The sequence below is a fragment of the Solenopsis invicta genome, chromosome 5, assembly GCF_016802725.1.
Source record: "Solenopsis invicta isolate M01_SB chromosome 5, UNIL_Sinv_3.0, whole genome shotgun sequence".
Lineage (NCBI taxonomy): Eukaryota > Metazoa > Arthropoda > Insecta > Hymenoptera > Formicidae > Solenopsis > Solenopsis invicta.
The window spans coordinates 18,329,560-18,353,312 of NC_052668.1; the positions used below are offsets into that span (position 1 = coordinate 18,329,560).

General features: G+C 40.3%; 1 protein-coding gene across 2 annotated transcripts in view; it reads right to left on the minus strand.

The window, feature by feature from the left end:
* LOC105205752 (carbonic anhydrase-related protein 10) overlaps window positions 1–23,753 on the minus strand; it is a 135,100-nt gene that overhangs the window by 49,889 nt on the left and 61,458 nt on the right. The gene's annotated exons all lie outside the window — the stretch shown is intronic.

The window sequence follows — 23,753 nt, forward strand, 5'->3', positions numbered from 1 at the left end:
CGTATGTATCTATTTCCGTATGTATCTCTATCTATCTCCGGATCCAGCGATTTAATTTATCACTCCACATTCTCTGCAATCCTAAGAAAAATTGTAAGTCATGCTCTTAATCCACTCATCCTCGTGAGGGATAATAAATAGAACTTTTCTGAAATGTTCTCGAGTGAAATTTTTATCCTTCTAATAATCATTTTTTATTTTTTTATGAAATCACGGTCGCACAACGACCCCTGTGGAGTAGCAATTTATTAAGAGGGTGAATACGTTATTAATACCGCAACTCGTATAAGCGACACTCCGAACATATCTACGGTATTTATGTGAAGAACACACATACATACTGATACCATCTGAGAGATACTATCGGCATACACACAGAGTGAGCTTAAAATATAGATATTTACTACGTCTAGTTAGCAGCAATTAATTTATTCGTAAAAGGAAGACACCGCACACATATAAATCGTTCGTGCTGATTGCAGTTAATCAAAATAATTATGACATTGGAGTAAATACATCATATGATATTCCTCATATGGATAAAATTAATAACCACTGGCCCTGTCAATTTTACACGGCGAGTACACGAAATGTGTGAAACGTTCTAATATTTCGTTAAATTAATCACACAGAAAGCTCGTTTGTTTATCTTGATTTTCAATAGAGGGGGGGGGGAAGAAGGGAAACGAACGAACTCTCTTATCAATACATCACTAACCGTGATTATTAGATTTATCGCGTCGCGTCGTGTCATTACTCTAACGTTCCCGTGCCGTCGTACGTAAAAACAGTCGTAGATATATTCATATATACTAGATGAGAGCCGAAAGGACGCAAATAAAGCTGAGCGTTTTAGATCATCCCGTGTACGCGCGCAAGCGAAACAAGTTTCAAGCTCATGTATTAAACGCTGAGGTTCCAACGATGAAGGCACGAGGGATGACACGTAATGACATACCGGCACGCGAGCATAATCAAAACTTACGGCCCCGATAAACGTGCGTATCGGTTCACCGACGGGCAAACCCCTGGCCGGGTTCACGCACACGTGCGCGCATGCACGCTCGTGTGTAACAGCAGCGACACGTCGGCACTATGGTATCGTAATTGTGCTGCAATTAACCCCCGTTGTAATTAGCATTTCAGCGCAAAAATGCGCACTTTTTTTTCATCTTTGACCGTCACGTGAGCTTTCTGTGCACGACGTTCGTGTACAATTCACTTTATCAAACGGAACTTATTAATTAAAAGATAATAAAAAACGTTATGTATTAGCCAGTTTTTCTTTGCTCGCCAACACAAAATGCATAACTGTTACAATGCCTAAAACAAGAGAGATATATGCATGTAAAGTGGTTTCGTGTGACACCTGTCGAAAGGAGCATCTTCCCCTCAAGTGTTTACTTCCACTTGTGATTTCAATGTAAAATCACTAAGCTCTCGCACCATAAATCTCAATTGACTATGGCGGCATGAAAAATGGGTTGATGTGACGCGAAGGGATATTATTTTTTGATTTATTTTCTGGACACAAGTTGTTACACATTCCCCGGCACGCTCTTTATAACTTTCCCCGCACGTGAAGCGAGAGAGAGAGAGAGAGAAAGAGGTTTGAAAGAAGGCCGCGCGCCTGATTTCTTAACGCGCGAGCGAGGGCGGCTATTATTCGCCACACACATCTCCCGCGACATACATTCTACCGCGGTGTTTTTTTCTTTTACTATTTCTTACCGCAAAATTTATGTCGTAGGAAACGGCACGCCATCGCGCCAGCCACGCAAAAGTTTATTAAATGACGCACGTTCATAAATGCACGCTTTCCCCTTTCATTCCGGTCGTCGATTCGTCGCGCAATACTTTTGCGCCGCGGTACGTTTTATTTCCAGCCCTTTCCGCGATCTCCGTCATATCTCTTCGTTATCGTACGCATCCACCCACGCGCGCGCACACACACACAGACGCGCACGGCGCACCGAGCGGTGAGATATACCTTACGTGCATCTGCTTATCAGAGGATTACATGGATCCGCGATTTATCCGATTGAGATCCTCAAACGCATGGCCGACCGGCCGGGCGGCCGCCGACTGTGTGCGTGCGGGCACGCAAATGCGGGGACGCCTGAAGTATTTTGTTGCAATTTAGATTTCGTATCGCTCTTCAGATACTAGCGTGCTCGGGGGACATAAAACGCTCATACGTAATCTCCGTAACAAATACGTACTGCGAAAAATGTTCCGTAAGTCGGCCGCACTTACGATATTCATAGCCCTTTTACGCGGCGTAGCGCGGTAACAGTTTTCAGTTCATTAAGTCGTGAACTTATTAATGAAATATCGTTTCCTTAACGAAGGCCGTTTTATATTATAATATATTTAAGCGTCGCGATAAACGCGCCGCGTTCCTTAGCGAAATCGAGCGTGAGGCAAGGCTGTTTCGAGAGTGAATTATTCTGCAAAATACCGCTATGATATATATTACTATATTAGTTTTATTGTGCGGCACTTTGTTCGGCGCGAGATACATTACGCGTGACAGTGAATTATTAGCTCGCGGAAAGCATCGTAGTCGTTGTATGTATGTACCGGACGTGTAATCTACTATTGGATTATAGTTACATGGGCGCCGTTTAAATCGATTCGCGCCAGTGGACGATCGGACCTAAACCACATCGGACCGTATTCTATTAAATTAAGCCCATTGTTCTTCGCGGACATAGCTGCGTTGTATCGGTCCGAGAACAGACCAATTTAAAGCCACGGGATCCAATTAGGATCGATCACACACATTCAATCGCAGTGCTAACGGGTCCGGCTAGGTTTATTAAATATTTCACTCAGATGCGTAATTACGAGAAAAGGATCCAAATCAATTAATTTTAATACAATTTACCAAGAGCTTGGGAGAAGCTCTTGATATAATTATTTTCTTTTTCCGTTGTAATCCCGTGTGATGATGGATAAGTTCTTAGACTTGATAGGAAAGTGAGACAACTGTCACTCACGGTAGGTTTAGGATCGATCCCGAGGCGAGTAGTATGATACATTTGACGCGATAGTACGAGTATATCGATCGTAGCAAAGTACAGTCCTCTGCACAATAATCGGGAGAAGCGAAAATGTCTAAATATCTCAATCGAAATTATTGTTACTTTTTGTAAATTACCCGAACAAATTGGTGAACCATGCACAGCAGAATGCGAAATGTACTAATAGTTACTCATCAATAATTTATACAAACGCAAACGGAAGGAAATTTGAGTATCACATCCGCCAGAGTAAGACGTTTCAAAATTTTCGAGTGCACGAATCTTTATTAGAATAAAATCTAATTTCATATTTAACGATAAACGTATATGTTATAAGTTTAAGATATACCATGAAAATGTAATAATCGCGAAATAAGATTACAACGTTGCGCCACGAGTCTTGGTCTCTATTCCGGAAATACATCCAAACTCGCTAAACCGCAGATACCGCAGCTCTGTCTTCTCGTTGCTAATTCATCGAGTTTTACTTTCGCATAATTGCATAATTACCTTCTCGACCGTTATTAAGAAGCAGCTCGCTGATGTCGGTGCAACGGATAAGGATAGCCGTTTCTCGGGGCGAGCGCACGGGGGAGAGATAATGAAATAACGGTGGGCAGATGGAATGATTACTTTCTTATCACCCGAAGGCAGGTAGGCTATTATAGCATTCATCACGTGGAACCTGAGGAGGCGAGCTCGACGACGGCGAGGCGGAACTCCAGGTGGCGATGGTGGTGAAGATGAAGGGGGTAGGAACAGACACAGGCATCCCTATCCTCCCCCCTCCTTGGCCCCGGTATATAACCGGAGCTACGAAGGAGGTCCTGGCGGGGGTGTAACAACCCCATTATTGAAACTTCAAGCGCGGAGCAATCATTCTGCAATTAGCAAAAGTGATTAAGTGTGGAAGCCAAGGTAGCCTAGTCCTCTCTCCCTTCTCTTCTCGCCTCAGCCGCATTCACCACCCCCTCGATCCACGAGCTCGGCAACCGGAGCGTCGTCGTGCCGGATCCTCGCTTAAGCGGTATTTTCCGACCCTTCAGCACGAGCTTACCCTTTTCCCTCGTTCCACTCGCAGCGTCATCGCGCAGACTGTAGTCCTTAAACACCTGTTTTAATTATTCACCTATCCTAATAACTCCTAATGAGAGAGGGCGGTTGGCGTGAGAAAAAAAAAGGTGAACCGGCCGATGCCTCGTCTTCAGTGTCTCGTTAACCGACCTAATTATAGGCTAACAGGCGCCGCGAATAATTGCCGGAAATTTTTTGTCCCTGCTCCGCCGCTCCATCTTAGCACGATTTTCTTTTTCTGCCGTTCAACCGAGCGGAGTCGTTTCTTCCCTCACCGTCAGATTTCCGCCGATAAGAAGCAGCACGTTGCTCGGGAACGGCAGCGGGATTAATCAAGGGTGGATTAGCCCCTATGGGATGGGTCTTTTCGATAAAAACAATTAATCGACGGCTGGAGTGTTTGAAAAATGCTAGGATCGAATCGGCTTTGAACCGCGTTTTAATGATTTCCACAAGCGCGCTGAAGATGGAATAATCGTGATAGAGCTCGTTGTATTGACGAAAATCGGGCAGAAACCTTAATAGATATCGATAGTAAACCTGCAAGTGGAACGAACGAAAACATAGCAGCGACCATTTCCTTACGTGACCTAAATACTCAAATTGTGAACTAATTGATAAATTGATTTAAAACTTTCGCATACCTATACATTGCGCTTTAACATTTAATTTCTAAAAAAGATATTCTAAAAAAGAAATTTGTTAACTCTTTCGTACATAGCTATAGTTTATTATAAAGTTCGTAGAAAAATAAAGGAAACCTTTCATAACTCTTTTAAAATAGAAGGATTAATGTGTATATGACATGACGTGTGTTTTATCATAAAAATATCTCTCTGGATGAAATAAATAATATACTTAGTTGATGCATGCAATTGCTGTGCAACGCAGGATATTAACTCGCTCCGAAACAAAACGTTTCCCTTCTGTTCCGCGGTGCGAATTGTGTTATGGAAAACCGTGTAAAGCAATTTTTGAATAGCGTACTCGGAACGCGCGCGCTGCAAAACTCGCGTGGCGAACGCAAACGAGGCGGGAAAGAGCCTCGTGTTTCATCGCGACATTTAAATTTCACGAAAAAATCGTGACGTACAAACTCGTTCGCGCCTCGCTTAGTACAACGAGGGCGTAACAACGGGTAGCTACGTCGCGCATAAGATCTGAAAACCAAATGCTTGTAAAAACTGTGTTAATGGCGCGTCCTGGAAAGAGAAAAGTTGAGGGAAAGTAGGGAGCGGTTATTTGCATGGTATTCATTAGCATATATATTTACGCGTCAGCAAAGACCCAAGGCTGTTACTGAATATACAACGGACTATTTTGATAAATGCGTTGTGCGTTCGCACTTGCACGGAAACGTGGTTTGAATGTCGATCCTATTCGTTTTTCTAGCAGTGTTACGTGTGTATGTGACAACGCTACCGCTTCCACTTAAAAAAGAATTTTAAAGAAAAAAAAAAGAGTAGAATAGGAACATTAATTGAAATTAGCGTTGTACGTGTAAAAAAATCTATTTCTCTTTATATCTCTGTAAGTATTAAAGCGTGCTAATTTATGCAACGCAAAGGCCAACTATTAAATATATTATAAAAGCGCGATTTTTTTACAAAGGCGAGAATATTTTTTGATTATACCGAGATATAATTATTTCAATAATTAACATTTGACTAAAATTATACACGAGTATATGTACATAATTAGAAAGAAAATAAAAATTTTATAACTTGCTCTTCTCTTCTTTTTATCAACTCGCCAAAATAGAGGCGATTAATAAAGTAGAATGTGAGAATTCGAGGAGAATATAAAAAGAAAGTAAAAATGTTGCTTTCAACTACCTATATAATTCGATATAAAAATTCCTGACCTGAATTTAACAATATGATGGAGAAAGATATTATCTTATTTTAGATTCCTTTCTTGCACAGACATACATACACGCGCGCACACACATCTCGATTTGACATCACGATTGTCATCTTTTTTTCAGAATCTTCAGAATATAGCGTATAAATTTCTTTACAACGTTTAAATCGTCAGTGTCACAAAAAGTGTCGTGGTTTCCACGGACACGATTTGGCGATTTACTAGAAAGCGCTGCAAGTAAACTCGGCCAAATAAACGAGCCGATTGACTTCCAAGAGAGAGGTTTACGTAAGAATTCCGTTAAGTTGCCGGCGTAACACGAGTTTTCAATCTGACTCGTCGATGCTTACACTACCGCGGCAAAGTGAAAAAGAGCTCAGCGGCGAAAACAGTAAAAATTCTTCCAGCACGCTGTAAAAAATATATCGTGGAGGACTCGCTGGCTGGCTGGCTGGCTGGCTGGCTGGTGGGTTCTCGATTCTCTTCGGGAAACTCTCGTTTCCTCCGAAAGGGAGGAAGATTTATCGACTCCTGTGAGAACATGAAAAGTGTCGCGACCGACCATCGGGCGCAGCTCGAGTTTTGCCACGAAGGAGGCAAAGGTCGTCGATATAAGGAATATAATGGCGCCGGGAGGTCCTTCATAAGTTGTGGAAGTCCTGGAAGGACGCTTGATTTTATTTTCTTCATAGCCGCCAGCTTCTTCTCGAGATCGTTAAGTCGCTTATATCATAACGGGGGCTCTCAAAGGAAGAGTGATAAGAATTATTAGTAAAAGCAGAATGAATGTTCGCTCAAACGGGGGATGTGGAAAGTTTCTTTCGCTCTTCTTTCTTTTCTTTTTTTTTCTAAAAGTCTCGGCGATTAAATATAATTTAATCGGCCCGAGGAGATTAATATACATCGGAAGATTAAATTAATTGGAAAGAGCGCGTTAAAAAAATTAAAATATCTTTCTCAACGTTTCTCACGGTTAATGTATACGGAATAATTTAATAAAGTTATGCAAGCGAAACTTTACTATTCGCAAACTTTTATTCCTATATTTAATTTAGTGATTTCGAAAGATCAAAGTTTAAAAGGTATATGCCCAAGTCGAAATTTTACTCCTACTTGCGATCTCAATTAAATCTTTTACGCCTATTTTGATACTTTAATCGCTTAAATAAACCACTTTTCATATTTAACCTATTGACTGTAATAAAGTTTCTTGAGAGTTTTAAGTCGTTTTGCTGAAAATCTATTTTTAACCTCAAAGGAAAATGTTGCAATAATTATTATTTCGAAGTACGCGGTAGGAGCTCTAAAAGTCTAATTGAGCTCAAAAGCAAGAAAATTTTGATTTATGTATAAGAAAAGAAACGCGATTTAAGTATGATTTTATCAACAATAAATTCTTTTCGTTTACAACAATTTATCTTGACTAGATTTATTCGCGTTTTGGATTCCTCCAGGACGTATCAGAAGTTTGTACAAAAGTCGGAAAGAATTAGTCTCTTATTCCACCCGCCGGGCGCAACCTTTAACCCACTTCCCACGATTTTTTCTCGCGAACGATAAGAGGGCATTCGCACCGGTCAGGTCGTTGCAGTCCGCCCGAACGAAGTTGCTCGCTCGATCTCTGGCTTCTGATAAAAATAAATCACGATCGCTAATATCTTTCCTTAGAATGCCAAATGTAGTATCGACCGCGGGAATACTCTCCATCATAAATAATCACTTGAAATATGACGCAAAATTTTTTTTTTCGTAGATTAACTGCGACATTGTTCGATAGTGTGACGCGTCAGAGTCACAAAACAGATATTGCTCGACGTAACTTGCTCAGCTTTATGATTAAAGACACCTCTCAGAGTGAGCAGATCGCCATTAAAACGACACTCTTTAAAATGACATTTACATCCATCATGATTAATGAAGGGAGAACTGTAGGGATCAAATATTAAGAATTCACGACTTATTGTCCGAGGATTATGACATCATCTCGAGGGTCTTCGCTTCGGCTTCGACGTCGTTAAAGCTGTCGCATCACTTCCAAATTAATTGCCGTTGTATAATTAATCAATGTCGTCGCGACGTCACGTCCTTTACAAATCGAATCGAACTACTTCCTGAGTAACGATATCATCGAAGACGGAACGTCTCGCGCCGCGAGAAAACCGAAAAGAAATACAGAATCTGATATTATATTTCAACATATTAGTGCTTCTCGTTTTTTTCAACAATTTTATAAATGTTTGCTAAATATAAAGTTCAGTCTAAACAAATTGTCAATAAAATGCTCGGAGAAATTGATTGTTTGCTATGTTTTTACTCAACTGGTTCATCGAATTAATTTTTCATGAAAACACAAATAGCAAATACAAATAGACACTAAATATTATTTGACTTAATTCTCTAATATCTTCTACATCAATCTTCATAAAAGCAAATGAAATAAGCATTGATAAAATATTTTGCATTTCCAATTATATAAATCTTTCGATTGTAAAACACTAAAATTAGAAAAATTCTAAATAAATTTAATGTTCAAATTTCTTAATAAATATTAGGTTTATGTACTCGTAGTTCCTCGAAATATATGCATCTATATTGTTCTGGTAATCAAATTATCCATAATATCCATAAGGTACTATGCCCATCCCCCAAAGATTCTAACGAGAGGCGTAATCGGGGAAGAGGTGTGAAATGGAGAAACAGAACGGCCGTTCATTAGCATGTGGATATTCCATGTCCCAAAAAATACCTGGCCATGCTATGCGGCAGCCCGTGGACAATAGCTCCGCAGCCGGCTCCCCAATGGGTTGATTGGGGAACAGCGAAATGTATTCATGTATGCATATGAATTCAGTCCTCTCGCGGTAGGCCGAGGCGACGCCGCGCGGCGCCTAGATACGCCGATGTCTGTGGACTAAAGCCCGACCGTTGAAAAACATCTTAATTGGACTTCGCGCCCTACCGGTTTGTCATCCCCAACCCTCTCGTCCTAAGCCGTTCCTATCGCAGGTTCAACATACTAGATCTTCTCTCCCTCTCTTTCTCTGTCTCTCTCCCTCTCTCTCCGACTACGGTGCTGATACACGGGGTATCCCAGACTCCGTATCTCAAATTCTCCGAAATTCAAAGTTTTGCTCTTATAATAAAAGTGTCAAAAGTAATATATGAATATAACTTTGGAGATAAAAGCGGTTAATGAAATTATTAATATATTTAATTAAATTGAATAGAAAAAATAATTAATAATAGTCTTAAATTAAACAGGTAACTATTCAATTACCAATAACTATTAATTATTAATTTAATGATTTATAAGTATTTTTACTTTCCTATTTAATTTAATTAAATAGAAATTAAATTTTCACTCAGAAGGATCTACTTGATTTTAGCTCAAAATTCATGAATAAATACATGCGAAAGCTGGGTAACCCCATAGATCTACGACTCTCTTCGCTATCTCTAATTCTCCCTATGCGCCCCCTAAAATCGGCGCTAGTCGATAACTTAGAGAGAGAGAGAGAGAGAGAGAGAGAGAGAGAGAGAGGCCACGATGTATCCTCGCGATCGAGGATCGGAAGGAACACATATTTTTCCGAAGTCGGGAGGGAGATGTCGATGGTTTCCCTTCACGCGCGTTGCGGCGGGATGGCGTGCCGCAAGTAAATTTGTAGCCGAAGGGATGCGCGCAAGATGCGTGAAGTCGCTGGTCGATGAAAGAACTGACGTTGAAAAGTGGCGAACTACGGGCAGAGAGAGAGATATCGGGACTGAAGCTAACGACGTCGAGACACGTCAACGGACTGTTAGAGCTTTTCACTTGCTACCTTCCGCCCGTTTCTACAGCTCTCTCTTTGCTGCCCTTTTCAGTTTAAGACCTTGCGCTTTTCACTACGTTAACGGAGCATTAATCGATGTAACTCTCAAATAGTATCATCTATCTCTCATCCTACTGGTTTCTTATCCTATAATACTATATAAAATTACTAGATATTAAAAATTGCTATATAAAATTACTGTGGAAATTTCTTATTTTATCTATGTACATATCTGAAAGATTTTTACGTATCAAGTGACCAACAATTAGATTCTTCTCTTCTCGAAAAGGATTATGTTTAATTTTTAATATTCGTAGTTTCTACTCTATTTCTTTCAATATTAATTTTCTTTTTAAATATTATAATTAGTTCTGCGAAATAAAAAGGTGCACGTATCGTACGGAATGGTGCTTTCGTCCAGATCGATTAATAATGCGAATATTGCGTGCTTCCAAGTAGTATAACTTCTACGAAATCAGCGTTAAACGACTGCCTTCATAGTTTCGCTTGGATAACAAACAACACAAGTGCGACGTAAACAAATGCTTTTATAAACTGAGAAACCGCGGTGCCGAATGAGCGGCGAGAATGAACGGCACCGGCGCGAGATAAGGAAAGTTAATTGTCGATGCGTAACGTCGTTGCAATATTTAGCTTCGCACGTACGGCGTCGTACTTTTTGCAGCTGGGAACAGTTTCTGAACTTTGTCTGTTAAAAAGGCTCGAAAGGATTTCGGGGTGATAACGCGGAGCAGATATAGCGCAGTGTGAAGTAATAATGTAATGCTGTTTTAACGTCACGTCCAGCGCGAGCGTGTCGCTCGTACACACACACTGGACACGTACGTAACAATTACATTTAATTTCAATATGACATCGTCGTATTATCTCGTACACACGTGCATACTATGTACAACCGATATTTGGCGTTTCATCGTAATGGCAACCGGTTTAACGACCCCCGCCGGCAGGAGGGAACAGAGGGGCAACAAGTTTAGTCTGGAGGATGAAAAATGCACTGAGCACGGGGCAAATGAATTAAATTTTACATCGTTCGCGAGATTTACGGCGCGTAAATCCCGGCGCGATTAAAGTATTCGAATATATCCGCGTGAAATATTTTGTCACGCGCGACGAGATATTAAAAAGCCACGTTATTGATTTTGAGAGCCACCGTGGGCATCGCCCACGTTCGCGTCAATTTGTCGGCGAGCGATTTGGCCCGTCGTTTTAAGTCACTATATTATCGTGCTAAAATAGTCTATTCGTACGCGACGATTGTGCGTGAATCCTATAGGTTCCGATTCTATAGAATCCTATAAAGCCAATGATTTAAAAGCAAATTTTGGACGATAATTAATCTTCAAACATAATCAAACGAATAATCCAAATTTCGCAATCATTTTATATATGTAAATACATATGTGTGTGTGTGTGTGTATATATGCACACACACCCCAGAATTTATGCTGTGAAGGCTGAGTAGATAATTTCGTGGCAGACAAATACAGGATACTGACGGAGCCATGATTGTAATTGTCTTCTTGTTATTTTTAAAGTCGGCGCTCATTTATATTTCACTTAAGCTAATGGACCACTTGTAGTCCAGGGAGACTACGAGCTTATTCAAAATGCATCGAGCTAAAATACGGGCGCGAGTTTCCCTCATCGGCACACAACTGCTACGGCAGATCAGGTGTTCGAGGGACTTGAAAATTTCATCAGCTTTCACAGCCGCGCAACCCGCCATTACGAATAATCTCCTGAAAAAAAATCGAGTTAGCTTCAAAATCTTAACGAGAATACACGAGGATAGTATCTGTCGGCTAACGCAATCAAGTGGCACCATTTTTCTATGAAACTGGGTCAATTTCGTCGAGTGTCGATATATTTACATAATGCATTATCATAATGTATAATAAATTTTTAATTTTACTGACATGGAAAAAGTTTATATTAAAAATAAAAATAAAACGTTACTGCTCTTTGCTATTAAGAAAATCCAGAAAAACATCCACCGCGCGGAGTGATAGAATCATTCATTCGCGGCCAATATAAATTGTAATTTGCATATGGAATTTACAAACGAACTTCGATACGTTGGCCGTTTTTCAATCTGTGGGAAAACAGAACAAATTGCTAGTTTTCGCTACGAATATAATGACATTTACAGTTTCAGTAATTTGTCATCGCGCGCGCGCGCGTGCGAGAATTCGCGGCCCTCCATCCATATTTACGCTAATCAACGCGTGGCAAAGTGGCAGCGGCAAATATACCGGTGCACAGTATAGTTTCGACGCCGAGCAACAATCTCGTTGCTTTACGCGTGTTCGGCAACGATAAATCCTCCCCAAGATGAATTCCCATCAAGGTGAAAGAATGTACACGCAGCGTGCGTGGAAAACGAGCGCAATTAGTAATATTCGCACAACGTTCGTAACGTAATTCGCGATGTCAACGAGCCGAAGCTCTACCGAAGCTTAATACGTAGCCGGGCTCGTATTCACGCCGTTACTGCCGCATATACGTACCGATTTGCCAGTGCTGCAGTTGTAAATTCGTTAATTAACTAAGGCAATTGCTTCTGTAGCCCGATAATGAATTCAGTTCTGAGCAGTGAGTAACATGTATGATGCACACGATGACGAATGGTGAACGTCGCTCGATAACGATTAGATAAACATGCGACTTAGTAACGTCGCACAAATTAACTCAATTGCACGATTATCAATTTCCCTATCAAAAATATGAACGAAGCAAGTTTCAAAATCTGTTCGATAGTATTATATTTGTAATTCTCTCTGTAATATATTTCTAATTCTCAATATTATTTTTATACAAATTATTCTTAAGAATATTGTCAATCATTTTAGATGATAAATTAATTCACTAGAAAAAATGAACATCTTCGTAATATTGTTAACTTATAATCGCGCGCGAGTACTAATTCTTTTTTATCGAAAATAACAACAAATGTAATTTCAAAATCTACATAAGATATAAGCAAATAAAGACTGAATGTTAAATTGTGTTCTGTAATTTAATACCTCTAATTCCTAACATTACTTTTACAAAAGATTCTTTTCACGTAAAATTATTCTTAAAGAATATTGTCAGTTGTTTCGGACGATAAACTAATTCACTAAAAAAGGGATTAGCTCTCTTTCGCGATTGACTTTACGGACGAACTTGAATTGGCACTCGTACGATCGATTCCGAAGTTCCTGTTTCTCCGTCTAAGATAAGTCGGCTAATTCGCGTTTACAGGTATACGAGAACCAGTAGCTGCAAGCGTCTACTCTTCGTAGAAGTTTAATCGAAGCTTTTACGCCGAGCATCGTGTGAATAACGCAGCTGCCTGTTTTGTATCTTCATCAGACGGCAACAGCGACGATGCCGTCGACGACGACGACGACGACGACGACGACGACGACGACGACTTCATTACAACGCTCGCGCGCACAAGCGCGATCGACCAAAATTTCGCCGGTTAACTTGGAGACACGGCGGATTTATTAGTTTGCATCTGTGCCAGTGGGACATATTTATTTATTACTTGCCGATATCGACTAGTTTCCTACACAGTTTACGATTTACGATCGCATACGTACGCGCGTGGATTTATGCGCGTGATTGCAAGCTCGTAGTAAAAGGACATTTAGTTACAGCCGGCAATCTCATCGGCGGAAAAAAAGCAGACCCTCGAGCGAGAATACTTTTCTCTCTCGCAACCGTAATTTTATTGCTCGTATCAGTGATATTGCAAGTAATTCCTTGAAAAGCGTGATAGCTGGAGGCTTCATTTGAATATCCACGCTACCGTATGAACGGCGCGAGAGAACTTCGCAATCAACGGTACAGCACCTGTCGCGTGACCGTTCGTTCGCCAACTCTTTTTTTTCCTCCCCTTCCCACGAGCATAATTCCACCACTGATGCCGTTATTGCTTTCAGTTTTTAAACGTAACTGTGCATAAAGACATTTATTACGTTCTTCCGCACAATGTATCGCCGCGCAATACTCGTAATCGCGAATCATAAAACTCGGAGGTGAATTAATCAATTCGGCGAAATCGACCTGTCCAAACACAAGATACATGTGACGAAGTAACTCGTAGATATTTTACAAGATAAAAATTAAACGGTTGCTTTTCTGTAAAACAATTATCTTTGATAATTTTTCTGAATATACAGAGATGTTCTAATAATCCCTGGCGAAAATAGTATGTTTATTAAACATCTATTGAAGTGTTTATGAGATGGAAATTTAAACATGGAATTGTTTATGAGATGTTCACGACTGTTTGGATAGACGTTCGAAAGGTGTTGTATATTTTCGGGGAATGTTTTAATAAAAAAATTATTACTCGCGCAATTATAAGTTAACAATATTACAACAAAGACGCATGTTTATTTTTTGTAATGAATGAATTTATCGTAAAAAACAACTGATAATATTCTTAAGAAGAATTTTATATAAAAATATTAGAAATTAGAAATATTAAATTACAAAATAAAAATTACAATTTAATATTCAATCTTCATTTGCTCATATATTAGATTTTGTAAAATCTGAAGACGTACAACACTTTTCGAACGTCTATCAAATAATCGCGGACATCTCATAAACATTCCATGTTTAAATTTCCATCTCATCAACACTCAAATAAATATTTTAAAACTCCAATTAAGCATCTATTCAACACTTGAGCAAACATCTTGTAAGCTACTATTTTCATTACAGACATCTATCGATCTTTGTGTTTTTAAAAACACTCGCGACAAATCTCATACCGTTGGAGTCTGAGAAATCTTCGCCAGTAATTACTAGTTACATTGATACATTACCAGTAATTACTGGTCATGCACTCTATCTACGTCAGTTACAAAATCAATCAAGCGATCACTCGTTCAGTCTCTGCCCATTTACGTTTGGACCGGCGAGTCGAATCGATAGAGTGTAGTTGGCCTAAATTCCCGTCAACGCGGGTTCGCGAAACTCTGGAAGAAGATAAACCTTATATCTCGAACATTGGCCTGCAAACGTCATAATCTTTACGTCCGCGTAAAGGACATTTTATTACAGTTCTTTTCGGTGGTTACTATCGTTTCTTTCGTCGCGTAACACCGCAAACCGGCAACTCCGGCAAGTTTTACGCAGTGAAAATTCAGAGTGTAACCGTTGGACTACAAGTGCTAACGCGTTTCGATTTTAATCTGATCCAAGCCCCGGCCATTAGCTGGCGCGCCGCCAATCGCGCCGGAACGAAAAGAACATTCGCTTTTTAAGTGCTAAATAAGCCCGGCGTATATCGTCGCACATTGAGCGTTATCTGAGCGTTAAAAAGTTTCATAGGATCCAAGTCGGCCGGCTCGAGTAGCGTTCGGATGAAACAACGACGAAATATAAACTTTTAGCGGAAGAAAGTACCGTATAGCAATCGCGATTAAATCTGAAAGCGCGCGCGCACGGTATCAGTGAAAGCGAATGCGGTTAATTTCCCGTTTAATTAGAACTTCCTGCGCACGAAGGGCGAGGGCGAAACGCAAAGATAGACGCAGCTCTCTGTCCGATAAACAGACACGTACCGCATAACGAAAGCGCAGGAGCGCGAAGACCCGCTTGTTTGAAATCCACACGTCGCGCGTACTCGCCCTCTTTCCCTTTCTCTCGCTTTCTATCTCGTCCCCTCTGGCCGGGTACACGTCACTATAGTAATGTATGCACGCACTCCAGCCAGCTAGCCAGCCAGCCAGCCAGCCAGCCAGCCAGCCAGCCAGCCAGCCAGCCAGCCAGCCAGCCGGCGGATAGACCGACCGGACCGGTACAGCGGAGTGGAGTAGAGTCGGTTTTCCGGAAACATATTCTATGCATACATGCATGTTCAACACCTGCGAAGCAGCGCCCGGCATCGTCCGGCCGCCGGTAGTCAGGATGTTAAATTACGGCATTTAAATAATTTCGTTTAATCTCTGTGTGCGGCCCTTCTGCTACTCCTCTCTCGCACCCTCTCTCGCTATCTCTCTCTCTTCCCTCTCTCCTCTCAGCCTCTCTCCGTCGTTCTCTTCTCCGAAAACGGACCAAGCGAGGAATATTTTTCCACGTTAATTCCGTGGACCCAGTTCGCGTCGCCGCGCCGTTTCGGCCGACAAAAAGCCGTAACGCCGAGAAACACCTTCCGGTAGCTTTTACGTTCGTCCGCGAATTCGGTCGGGACAGCGGCGGGGTCGCCGAGTCGGATATTAACTGGCGAGAGTGCTAATTAAGTGCCTCGACGACGGCATACGTTTTTATCGCCGACCGTCGTCGCGTGATGAACGCCACGTTCGCTGATATCTCCCGATATTTTGCTTCACAATGCTTAAAATTAGATGAATGCATAATAAAACGTATAATAGGATCTTGTCGTTTAATTGCGATTCAAAATTATATCAGATTGACAGGTGAGCGATTGACTGTTAATTGGCGCGAGTAAAATTGAGAATTTACAAAATTGCCCGCAGATTTTAAAAATGTTTCAATCTATAATTTCATTTGAAACGTACAATTATACGTATAACCCGGACATTTTTCTTAAGAATATCGTCTCAAATTAGGCAAGACTCGTAAATTAATGAAAAGCGAGAAACGCGGGGATATTTTACAGGTCGTCGTGAGCGACAGACCTGTTTTGCAAAAACTTGTCAAGATGCGATATCGCACGTAAATCACAACGACACAGTGTGCAATGCGATAACGACACGATTGTGTCGCCTGCGAGTGACTACTCATCGCAAAGAGTGATGCACAACGGCAGCCAACGGCAACGTGATTGATAGCACATACGTCGGCTTTATCCGCCCCGTTATCCTCTACCACTCCGCAATCTGGCTCCCTAGAAAATACGTGCATCGAGCGCGTGACAAATTTATTTTCAGTCGCTCTCTCCTGGAGAAGCACGCTTCTAATCGTACCGTATCGATTGACTGAATCGTTGATTGAAAGGAAAAACTTATTACACACCTCGCTAATACCTGTCCACACTTGAATGAAAACGCGAGAATCCACTGTATAGGCAAAAAATAAAAAAAAAGGAAAGGTAGAGATAAAGTAAAGAAAGATTATTATTCTCTCTCTCTCTCTCTCCCCCCCCCTCCCCGCTTTCCGGAAATATGGATTTAAGTTTGGTTTGTAAATAAAAACTCTTTAATAGTCCGGCCACGGCGTCCAATTTACTCTGCGTTCGTGACCACAAGCGTTTTAGAATCGCGACAATGAACGCAACGCGAAAGAAAAGAAAATCTCCTCGCTACCTTCCTCCAGCCACCCCCGCGCCCCCCATGTTTTTCCATCCCTTTTTCGCGACCCGTGCCCCGCGCGCAGTTAAGTTGGCGCACTTGCATTCAGCGCGAAGTGATAAAGATGGAAAGTGGCCGGCATTTGCATGTTTATTCCACTTCTTTAATTCCGCTCTCTTTCTTTCCTACCCCCCGCAGTGGTGATCCACGCGCAACCACACGCACGGCGGAAAAATATACGGAAAAACCCCTTCCCTCTCAAGCCTGAATCGTGTTTGCGGCGGTTGTAAAAACCGCGGGGATTGTATTTTGTCCATTTCGCCGACTGCCACCGGTTCATCGTATCTCGCCAACTTTTGACCACGCGCATTCAAAGTATTCATTCGATGTCGCGTTATGCGCGACCGAACTGTTTCCACCTTTCAATTAAAATCGATGACACGCTTTGTGCAAAAAATAACGTGACAAATCAGAAAGCTATTCTTCCCTTCATTCACGTCCCATCGGCATCAACGATTTTTACCAGAATGTTGTTAAAATTTTAACGGTGATAAAATGTCGATTAGTAGTGTGCCGATATATAATTGACTTCTACTACTGATAAAGGCCAAGAACTATGAAACATTATGTATGATACGAATACAAATCATTTTTAATCTGTCCATTTCAGTTAACTGTGTTCTTTTCTTCTCAAAATGCTATTTCGATTAGCTTGTTATTGATTTCTATTAAGATTAAGATCGGAGATTTGAGGACATTCGATATATCAACAATATAAATCATTTCTGGTTCATTATTATTGCTTCCATAATTCATTCCCCAAAACATTATTTCAATTAAATTGTCATCGCCAAAAAAGATAAAGCGTCAGACTCGTTTGGCCATTTCCATCTAATCTGGAAACTCAGATATGTGGATGTGCAAATGTATGTATAACTGATATCTGTAACGCGATTAAGGCCAAAATAGTACTTTGTATATGAATAAGACAAAACATCTTTCATCTATCCATTTTAATATTATTTATTCAATATTATATGTTTAAATAACTCTGTTTTTTTTGTCAAAATGTCATTTTGATCAACTTTTTGTTATGAAATTTGAATCCATCACCTTTGATTAATTCATAGCGTCGAGTCGAATGTTCGGGGCCGTCAAATCTAAAACGCAACGATGCAAGAATTTCGTCGATATATATATATATATATATATATATATATATATAGAGAGAGAGAGAGAGAGAGAGAGAGAGAGAGAGAGATACGCACTTACATTTGCAATCTGTGTGCAAACTTCTTGGCGACGGAACATACAACGCGCCGACCGTCGCTTCGTACGAAGTTTCCGCGTGCGTAGACTCGTTTCGTTAATCTCGCGGCGTACAGCCAGAGATGGAAGCTATTAGAAGTTTTCGATTCGGCTTGTTAATTATCCGAGACTTGATTTCTCGCGTCGGAATTTGCGCATAGCGACAGCAACGATTTAATCCGCGCGCGGAACTTCATCGTTACACCATCAAGGGTGTGCGGATCGAAGATGTAACGTGCAATACATTCTCTCAATCGCATTCTACATTGAAAATTGGCAATTGCTCAGAAAATGTTGTGCAACAAAACTGTAAACAAAGCTGATTTACTGAAAGATAAAGAGTAAATTTAGGTTTAAAATAAAAATTTAAATTATATACTTTTTTTTATATATAATACTACTTAGCAAAAATAGCTTTCAACGTATCTTTACATATATAAGAAAAAAAGTTTACAATCTAAATGGGCACGAAGGTTTAAATATAGAATTGTCACCTTCATCGAGAGAAACTCCACTCCGTCCTGACCGCTGAAAGCTTACATGTGCGCGCCTAACCCTGGCTTTGGCAACTAGTCGATCAGATATCGGACACGTGTGGTATGATCACGTGGCCGAATTCCATGACATTTCGCAAATTAGTGAAATTCCGAGAAATTCCCGTCCACCGGTAGTCCCAGAAACATTGCCACTGACCGTAAGCTTTCATTAATGTTCTTACACACGTGAGGTGTGTCAACTGCAATCCGTTTTTTTTTTTAATTTGACTAGTGTTACGCCGGTATATATCGCAGAGAAAATAAAGTTACAAACCACGCAAATATTTTTTTAAATTAAGTAGCGTATTCCATATGCTTTTGGCACATAAATCAAATTTCGAGCAAAGGAAGAAAGAAAAAATATATGGCCGGAAGCGCATGAGAGATCCGTGGATTTATACATATGGCTTGACCTTTGACCCGCTTTGCGAAACACAAAATGTCGCTCTAATTCGCGCCTAAATCTGAGCCCGACCGAGACCCATTGATCATAAATCGCGGTGAAAATTTCGTTGACCCTGACACAAACGTTACGCGTTGGACACATCGCCCGGCGTCATGGGAGAGATCAATGCATCATTTTGCGCGGGATGGCAGAGTGGGTCAAAAAGGCCGGCATAAATCTTCACCTGCGAGAATTTTTATGACGCCGTTACGCCCGCCGCCGAAAAGCGCGATCCATTTTACACCTGCATTAATGACGGTCGCCGCGCCATATGGGTATACATATATATATGTATATCGCAGCGCGAAATAATATTCATGCGACGACGGAAATCAATTACATTTCCAATGAATCACGTTATCGGGGTCTATACCATCGCTGGCTGATGAAAATTACGTTTTTACGAAAATCCGTTATTCCAGAGTAGCATAGCGTTTGTAAATAATCGTAATATCGATCCCGTGGCAAATTCATTTCTCCGCCACAAAAGTTTTCTATCATCTTTTTATAGAGTCTACTTTCTATCTGTGAAATATCAAAATAACACGAGAGCGCTGCCACGGCGCGACCTAATGTCACTTTACAAATGAATGCGCGCTATTTTTATTTGGCTAACGCGCGTCGTTTCCATTCCAGGAGTGAATGTTGCCTACCTGTTTTCCGCTGCATCTTGAAAAGAAAGGTCAAATTTACGTTGTGAACTTAAGATCTTTCAAAGATTATTATAGATGTGTCAGTCAAACATCAAAAACGAGCTTTTTCTACAATACATTAACAGTTATCATTTTTGTTATTAACGTGCGCGAAATTTTATTAGACTGTATAAGATATTGTACCCTGTACTTTTTGTTATATACCGAATGTAATTTTTCTCTTAATGATAAATCATCGTTAAGTACAGTATACGTATTGCATTGCAGTATTGTATTCGGCGGGGTTAAACGGAAAGTGCAAAGGTCGGATAAACACTTATACTCAGAGCTGTAGAAAATCCATTTCTTCATCCGCTCTCTAAATAATGCACACAATGCGTTCTCCCAGGACCGAGGTGGCGTGCGAGAAAGTGGACTGTTGCATATGTAAGCGAGAGACGGTTTTGATTACGACGGTATGCTCGGCTATGCCAAGTAGGAATCCCGGATTTACGCACGCGAGTGGCCGTTCCACGGCTGCAGCGAACACGTATTCGCCTGGTAATCTCGACGGCCGAATAGTTGAGCTTTCGGGCAAACTTTGATTGACCGAATGATCGACTTGCTTACCGGAAACTAAGCGCGTCTAAGCAGCTGTTCGCTCCGCATAGTTACCGATCGCGCAAATTTCTCATATCTGTCCTATAAATCTCGCTATCGAACAAAACGCTAAATTATATCAACGCGTCTGTTTGCATAATGCCATTTATGAAAACGCCGATAAAGAAAAATGATAGAGACAAATAAAATTTTGAAGCGTTCTCTTTATATTGAGCTATAGCAGAAATTATGTAGTTTATTAAATTTTATGTAGTTTATTAAAATTATTTAATATCATTGAAACAATTATTTGAAATATGTTGTGGATCCAGAAAATGGCTGCAGCTCTTATAAAAAAAACTTGGTCCTTCTAGATTATTCACGAAATAAATTGTACGCTGAACTGACAGGATTTATCAGCCGATTCTTAAATATATTTTTAATATTCTGAATATATGCCGAGGATTCCGATTTAGTACGCAATGCGGAATGCATACAGTATATTCGTTTAACTTCCTAAAGATAGCGTCGCAAGATATTCATATCCGGTACGAAAGGTACCGCAGAAATGACCTACAGGACACACGGTGAATATTTCAAAAGAGCTTGGAAGATTTGTATCAAATATTCAGAAGCTTTATTTTCATCAAGGTCTCCGTTTTGCACAATATCTCCTAAAGATGCATTTGTTTCAACTTACATATAGTAGAAGACAGAATACCAATACATCGCTAATTTTAACATACGTCAAAAGGACAAAATAACTACAGAATTAGGTAGTATTAAAATTTTGAAATATCAACTTGGACTAAATGTAATAAAATAAAAAATATAAAAAATAATATAGTTTCATTATTATATTTTTAAAAAATTATACTTTATTTTGGTTAATTTATGATTATTACATATGACTTTAAAGATTTTATCATCCTATCAAACAATAAATTTTCACAAACATTCATATATATTATTGAATCAAATATGTAATATCAATGTCTGCTTTAAAAGATTTAGAAACTGATCTTTACGCACTGATACGCACGCATCTCTTTCAATATATGTATTTATATTTCAGTCATGTGAAGCTACGCAATGTTTGGCCATTAGAAAACATTCAGTATTCGTGCAACCATTTGTAAAATTGCCTCAGCGTTTGCTTTCGTATTTCGATATTTCCGTCCGCCTTGTTCACGTTTGGATCCAAACGTCGAGTCCGGCCATTTCACGCTTGTTGAGCAACGGACAACTCCGCAATTTGGGTAAAGAACCGTATCGAGTGCAGAGTTCAAGAAATTTCTGGTTTTGTTATCAAACTACTCTCGTGGAAATTAAAAGTGAGAAAAAAATATTGAAATGTAAATCGCATCGTCTAGTAATGTGAAAAAAGAAACACACCGAGAGCAGAAAATAAATGATATTTATTTACACAGTAACGCGCAATATTGTTAGTAATAATCTTGTCCAAATCCGACGAAAGTCCGCGACGGAAAAAACGCATTTATAGCCGAAATGACTTATTCCGCGACGAGGAATTACTTATTTTCTTAGTTGTCGCGCCGGCTGAGGAGCACCCTTTACATCGTTGCGCAAATATCGCGAGGCTTTCGAATATTTAGAACGCAGGAGCCCGCAATTCCCGCCGGTAAACTGGTTTGCGCGGTAATTTCAATTATCGTATTGCATGGAGATTCGTCTAACTTCTCTCTCATAAATACATTAGTGTTAGTGATTTAACGCGGATGTGCAAATATCCGGGTAGTCGGGCACTCTCGCTACCGAAAACTTAGTAGGCAAACCCAGGCCCAGGAACGTACGGGAGTTGGAAAAGGCCATTCATTCGGGCAAATATTTGGACGACAAGGAAAAGATAGGCTATTTACAATTTCCGACGGAAAAATCCACTCCTTTTTTCACATCAGCCGAAATTAAATTCGTTAAGTTGCCATGCTTCTGTATAACCGTTAGCCACGTACGTGCATTTTAAAGCGTCTGTTAAGAGATAGTGCAAATATCAAAAGTTAACTCTGACGTTTCTGCAGCGAATTGAAAATTTTCCATGTGCGCCGCAGATAGACCTCCCGCACATGTGCACACGGTTTCCCTTATTATCGCGAATAGAGATCGTTTGTGCGTATCTATTACATTAAAATTTGAAATAGCTTTTTTACAGTCTACGGTCCGTGATGTAGTTCCCTACTAGAAATGCAACGCGTGGCTGGAGGCGTACCGAATCCCCGAGAAACGCGTTACATTTTTCAACGTCTTTAGCCGGAAAGACATATTCTCGCTGCACCGCGGAAATTTCATCTTCAGCTTCGTAGTGCTTCCTCTCCTCTCGGCTTAAGAAACTGTTCGTCAAGTAACCGGGGCGCTGCCAATGCTACCAGTTGCGTGGCGGAGTAAAGGAAGGCGCGCCCGAGCTTAATCCCCGTCGCCCTGGAAAAGTTCCGCATTCGCGGAGATTTTCCTCGCAAGCCGTCTCTCGCCGGGCGCGTTTTTATTCGCCCGATGATTCACATTGACTCCGCTGCAATTCGCGACCCTAATAATCCCCGCGGCTTGTTTCCTTGGCCGCGAGTATTCCTCGCATTACGTAATATCGCCGTCGAGAGCGGCAGCCGTTTAATCTTCTAAAATCGATGTGAATGCAATTTGAATGCATCGTACATAATGAATTAGCATTTATTATTATGGGGGAACGGGAGCCTTGGAATATATAATTAGGAGATTAAGATATTTCGCTTATTTACAATTTCAATGCAGAAAAGTAAGTGCGGGTGAAATTTCTAACGTTTTAAACGCTGGCGATTTACACAAATAGGTAAAAGAGCGCCAACTACGATCTGAATTGGATCTTGATGATTTATTTTATTTTTTTATGTAAATCTTAAATATATTTTTAGTTTTATAAATTATGCGCCGAACACAGTCGGTTTTAAATCGACTCAAAATCGTAAATTCAAGTTAGAATAAAGTATCGCAAATTAATTTGATCGTCAATTTAATAATGTTACGAGCATCCCAAAATGTGAAAAATATTGTTCTAGAATATATAAAATTTTTACTTATTATTCGTAATTGTATCAATTACGAATAGTTCTCGGTCTAGTTGACAATCAATTTAATTTGCAATACTGTTCTAGCTTTAATTTATGATTTTAAGTTGGTTTAAGACCGACT